Source organism: Jaculus jaculus, chromosome 5 (assembly GCF_020740685.1).
Source record: "Jaculus jaculus isolate mJacJac1 chromosome 5, mJacJac1.mat.Y.cur, whole genome shotgun sequence".
Lineage (NCBI taxonomy): Eukaryota > Metazoa > Chordata > Mammalia > Rodentia > Dipodidae > Jaculus > Jaculus jaculus.
In genome coordinates this window covers 149,040,664-149,047,273 of record NC_059106.1, presented here as the reverse complement: position 1 = coordinate 149,047,273, position 6,610 = coordinate 149,040,664, and the positions used below count along the sequence as shown (strand labels likewise).

Here is a 6,610-nt window from a genome sequence, read left to right as displayed (position 1 = left end):
TACAACTGCCTTTGTCTTCAAGTAGGGGTTGCTTTTCAATTTTAGATGACTCTGTCCACTAAATTAAGAGTGATTTTGAGTGTTGCATGGGAATGCACAATCCTGCTATAAACATGTTACTTTTCAGGTGGTTCAGAAACAGAAAAAAATATTTTAGAAAAACCCAGAGAAGGAATCAACTGAAACCTAAACCCAAGTGTTTTGTGCATCTGAAGAAGTATTTAATATACCTGCCAGCCCACGACTGCCCAGCAGTTCTGAGCAAGTGAATGCAAGTCTGAGTCAGTGTTCCTCAAGTGCCAAAAGACAGCTCTGCCTATCCTTGAATCAAAAAGGAAGAGACAATGTGGTGAGAGCCAGCATGAAAAAATTATCTGAAATCTACAAAAAAATAATTTAAAATTCTTTGCTCTTTAGAAAAAAAAAAATGTGTCTGTATAGGTTGACCCTGTTGCATTCATCTTGAATATGCTATTTTCAACTACAAGTCATTTGTGTATCTCTGTCTCTTTTTGTCCTTACTGTGATTTTTTTTATTGCACTACTCATTTTGTCTCTAAAAGTACTTGTCATTTGAAAGAAAATGCATACGAATGCAACAAGAGATTCTAATGCTCAGCATGGTACAGAAAGGTTATGTGACACATGCGATAACAAACATTTTCCTGACTATGAACAAAGCTACAGACTACCTTTTTCAAATAGATGAGGGAGCATTTTTGAAGCACTGAATGAGGCAGGAGACCTTAAATACCAGAATATCTCTCCATATCTATTTATCTATCTATCTATCTATCTATCTATCTATCTATCTATCTATCTATTTATCTATCTATCTACACACATATATATTCACATATATACATATATGTGTATGATGTTTACATATATATGTAATTATATATATAATTTATAATATATCTAATTTATATATATTACATATAAATATATATATATATATATATATGATACATATGTGTTATCTATCTATCTATCTATCTATCTATCTATATATATAGAGAGAGAGAGAGAGAATTTGGCTTTGAAGAAAGTACTAACATATATAATTAGTTTTTAGTTTCCAATTAATATTTTGTATTGATTAACTTTTTTCAATCATGTGGTTACTATGTACCTATGCATCAAACTATCAATCTCTACTCTCTATCCACAGTACTTTGTAACCACTGTCTTTTCCTGAATTCATCATTCTAACAATGATGCTTCTGTCTTGATATAACTCTTGTGAATAAACATCTATTAAACCCCATCCCCATGACACGTAAACACTCGTACCCCACAAACCTGCCCAAACAAAGTACTGTGTAATGTTTTCTTCAGTTTCCCATCAATATTATAGGCAGACTTTCATGGCCACTCAGCTCAAACCCTCATGCGCCATTCTCATACACTTAGCTCAATTGTAATGTGCCTATTTTATGGGTATTTTATGATTATATCCTTGAATGAATAAATTATTAAAATCCTAAATATAGTCATTGGTCTTTTAAGGACTGTGAACAAAATTCCAAAATGTTATTTTAAACTCCTGACTTTATACAGTGAATTTCATTTCACAAGATTGTAAAACTAAATTTTTAAGTATTCCATTATTTTAAGTCCCTGATAATAATTTGGTGATGAGGAAAGTTAAAATGACAAAGCATCTGTGTTACTGTACTTTTAGCCAAGAATTATGAAAGAATGTCCTCCTTTTAATGGTATGTTTGGATCCTGCATATAAGACGGTTTGTGTAAATATCCTTTTGTACCTAACTTGTTTTTCAGGAGTGATGGGTAAGACTGGGAGAGCTCAATTTTAATATAGATGGAAGCCCTACACAGAAAGCATGTCCTTCACAGTCCTTGATAGAGAAATAAATAATAACCATTTCATTTACCCCATGCTTCCTCTCCACCTCACATTTATTGCATAATTACCAGCAAATTCATGTATTTTGTAAGCTGTAATTTCAGCATAACCTCAGTCTTCACATTAAAAGTAATCAATTAGGGATGGATAGATGGCTTAGCACTTGCCTACAAAGCTAAAGGTCTCGGGTTTGATTTCCCAGGACCTGAGAAAGCCAGATAACAAGGTGGCACATGTGTCTGGAGTTTGTTTGCAGTGGCTGGAGACCCTGGCATGCCAAATTTGTCTCTCTCTGTCTCTCTCAAATAAATAAAAAGACAATAAGAAGAATTTAAAAGTAGTTATATTAAATGTGACATTCTGTGGTCAAACAGCACAACTAAACATATGCTACACAAAATATCATTTTGTTCAGTTCATATGCCATACTTACCCTAGTGAATACATAATAGATTTATGTCCTACCATGGAAATAAAGACTGACGATGTGGTACCACTTCAAGCTCTGTCAAATAAGGCCATAAATTGATGTAAACTCTGGTTCACAGGAACATATAGTCTACTACAGGAAATGATGTACACACACAAATAAAGCAGAAATGTATATGCTCAGGAGCACACGTGCTTTGTTTTCCAAGCAAAAAGCATGGTCTCACCTTAGCCCTGATCAGGGCCTCACTCTGTAGTCCCAGACTGATCTCAAACTCATGGTGATCCTCTTATCTCTGTCTCCAGAGTGCTGGGATTAAAGGCATATGCCACTATGTCTAGCACAAGCTACATTCTGTTTTAAATTTTATATTTTATTTATTTATTTGAAATATATATAGAGAGAGAGAAAGGAAGAGAATGGGCCGGCCAGGGCCTCTAGCCACTGCAAACAAATTCTGGCTTATGTGAATCTGGTATAATCAAACCCAGATCCTTTGGCTTTACACACAAGTCTCTTAACCACTAAGCAATCACTTCAGCCCATCTCAAATTAGATTCTTGCAAAACAGTCCATAGGGACCCTTAGGCAAGTATCTATATTGAACTATACTGAATCTCTACTCTTCATCAAGAGATTATGTTTATTTGTTTTTATGACCAATTTAAAACTTAGAAAGGTTTATAATAAACTAAAATATTCAAGACATTTTTAAAAATTATTTATTTATTTATTTGAGAGCTACAGACACACAGAGAAAGACAGATAGAAGGAGAGAGAGAGAATGGGCGCGCCAGGGCTTCCAGCCTCTGCAAACGAACTCTAGACGCGTGCGCCCCTTTGTGCATCTGGCTAACGTGGGACCTGGGGAACCGAGCTTCGAACCGGGGTCCTTAGGCTTCATAGGCAAATGCTTAACCGCTAAGCCATCTCTCCAGCCCTACTCAAGACATTTTTAAGTTTGGATATATATTTATTAGTACAAATCAATTCCCAACTTTCATTTTTTCTAGTTATACAGGTGTCTATGCATGTGTATTTTTCATGAATCACATGTGCATTCACACTGATTCTGGAATCTCTTTCTCACCACAGATGATTATTTAAAGAGGAAAACAGCGCCTCAGAGATACCCTGTATTTTGGGAGATAACAAACCATAGTAATTGGTCGAAACAAATCTACTTTTGTGTGTATTTCTTTGCCCCTCAGAAAGTCCTTTACATGCTGAAGGCTTGATGGTATTTTAAAATACCAACCTTAACTAATGTAGTTAGCTAAGCATATTTATTGTGTTCAGAATGAATGTATTAGTTGAAAGACTTCCCCCTCCAATCTACAAGCATTTTCATTTTAGTAATATAACAAAGGCTCACAGAGCATGATATCTGTATATGCCTCTCTGACCTCAAGTTAGATGAACAATCTTCAAAAGAAACTAAGAATTGGATTGTGACTCCTATGACCCAAGCCCACTTCCTAAGTTTCAGTGAGAGCTTCCAGTGAAATTGAGGTGGTAGCTCAGAAATAATTTAAAAAATAAGCACAAAGTCCCTGAAATGTATAGTGGCATGCCTTTACTTTCACTTTAAACTGGCTGGCTTTAAAATAAAACTGTTTGTTTTGCTTTCTGTTTTAAGCATATTGCATGAAAACTGCTAATTATTTGGATAGCATAGAAAATATGAGGAGGCTATCATATCCAACCATAAATCTATAAAGCAGCATGTAACAGTCATTTTGACTACCTTTTCCTTTTTTCAGCAGTTGTATGGGCAAAAAGCCTTCCCTTCTGGTGTAAAGTGTCCGTAACATAAAAATTTCTTGAGTTCATTTTCTGTTTTGGTGTTAAATAGCACTGAAATATGTGACAGGGCATTAAATTGGGACCTATGAATGGATAGCTGAGAAAGTGTAGGTTAGATTTTTTTAGATTGAGTAGCTTGGTAAGGCAGAAGTTCTAGCTCCATCTTAGAAACTTAGAACCCAGGGTCTAGAAGTGGAACCCAGTAGGCAATGTGAGACTGTGGAATTTATAATAAACTACACAGACACAGACACACACACACACACACACACACACACAATCAGTGGGAGTGTATGTGGGTTAAAATGTCTTCAATTCTGGAATTTATGGGGACATTTGCCATCTAAACAAAAATTAAGACCACATGAATCAGTTGCATAGAAACCCTCCTCCACTAGGATTCTGCAAGATACAACCACAAATAAAAAAGGAGAGTGCCAGTGTGGGCAGAAAGTTAATCTTAAAACCATGAACTCTGACTGGTAAATCCCAGCTCTAGAATTCAGTTGATGTTCACAGAGATCCATGAGGTCCCCAAAACAATGAAGGCCATTTTCAAAACACCCAGTTACCTGCCAAAGCTAACATATAAGACCTTATTGCTGAAGACACCACAGAGCTAGGAGTAAACCAGGGAATACCCAGGGGTAAAGTTCATGCCTAACATGTGTGAGGATTTTATCCCCAGACTTAACCTGCTGCCCCATCACACACACATAAGAGGAACTAGGATTTATATATCTCTTCCATTGGTAAAGGTCTGCATTATGATAAAGCATCAAGATGGCTTATGTGAAATGTATGTTTTCTTAATTCAAATGCATATTTGAATTGGGATTGCACTTCATCTAATACAGTTGGGGAAACCAGTACTTTCATGATGTTTACTTAATTATTAATTTTACTTCATTCTTTCATTCATTTATTTTGTGGGAGAGTCTCAATCTAACCCAGGTTGATCTGGAATGCCCACTGTAGAACAGGCTATAATGGAACTTAAGAAATTCTACATCAACCACTCAGTCTGGGATTGCAGATGTGAACCACCACACACAGCTTACAATATTTATTATTTAATTCACCAGCTGTAATTCATCAATCACTTCATATACACTTTGATTTTGTTCTTTGTTTTTGTAGTTTTTTTCATATGACTTCTCACAGTTTTTCTTAATTTCTAGTTAAAATTTCTTGGTGCTATATGGGTTTACACTTAATTCAAGTGCTAATTGTCCAATAATGTTAAAGAGAAAAGGAATTTACACTGTGTGTATTAGTGTCCAATGGAAACTTACTACTACAAACAACAGAAACATATTCACTTACATTCTGGAGGGTAGAAGTCAAATTCAAATGGTTTATAGAGCCAAATCCATTTAAATTTCTTCTTGCTAAATGTGGTTGAATTTATAAAGCCTGCCTTTCCTTGACTGCCAGTTACATTACCCAACCTCTGTCTCTGTTACCGCATGCCGTCCTTCCTATTTTTTCTGTAACAAATGTTCTTTTTTCTTATATTGAATTAATACTCAGTCTGAATTCATCCTTCTTTAATTTCATATAAAAATATTCTATTTCCAAATAGGGACACATTCACAGTAGGTAGGTTAGGATTTCAGGATATCATTTGGAAATAATTACAACTGTATACTCATGGCACACACACATCATATCCTGGGGTGGGGGGGATTGTTGTACCTACAGTCTCATGGCCAAAACCAATTTCATTCTGCCACATATTTTAAGAAACTTGGGACAGATTTTTCCCAGAGCTTTCAAATAAAAGTCGATCTTAGCCACCATCTTTATTTTACCTTTCCAAACCCATAGGCAGGAAATTCCATTAAGCCTACTCAAAAACAATTCAGAAAATGAGACTTCTTTAAAAAATATATATATATGGAACGCTTGCGCAGGGGCCATGCTAATCTTCTCTGTATCATTCCAATTTTAGTATATGTGCTGCCGAAGCGAGCACAAGACTTCTTAATAAAAAGTGTTGCTGGATAATGTATTGCTGATTATTAGATGCATATGTAGTTGTACAATGAAGCACATTAGAAACATAAATGGCGTGACTTAATGAAGAGTGAAGTGTAACATAATGGTCACTTTGATAATACAGGATATCTATGTATTTTTAAGAACTTAAAAGTTATTAGTAGTCTTCTGAAGATTATGTTCATGCAAGTAAGACAGTTAATAGAAGAAGTATAACTCAACTGGATCTCAAGGAACTTATCTAATGTGTCAAGAGAAATATTGAACAAAATCATTGTTTCCTTGGTTCATGAGCCAATAAAATGTTTTGAATTAAATACTAACTACGTAAGTACATACATATGTAGTTTTTTTTCAGATGGTTAGGTTTCATAGACACACTGAATTCTATCCATAATTGCTATCCATGAACCTAGCAAGGTACTTAGAAAGTGGTGGAAAGTGTTTTTAGAGACTGCTGAGTCCAGAGTTATTAGTTCATCAAATACTCCTGAGAGAGC

General features: G+C 35.2%; 1 pseudogene; it reads right to left on the bottom strand.

The window, feature by feature from the left end:
* Positions 1–5,993: 5,993 nt before the first annotated feature.
* Positions 5,994–6,087, bottom strand: LOC123461175 (annotated as a pseudogene).
* Positions 6,088–6,610: the final 523 nt, after the last annotated feature.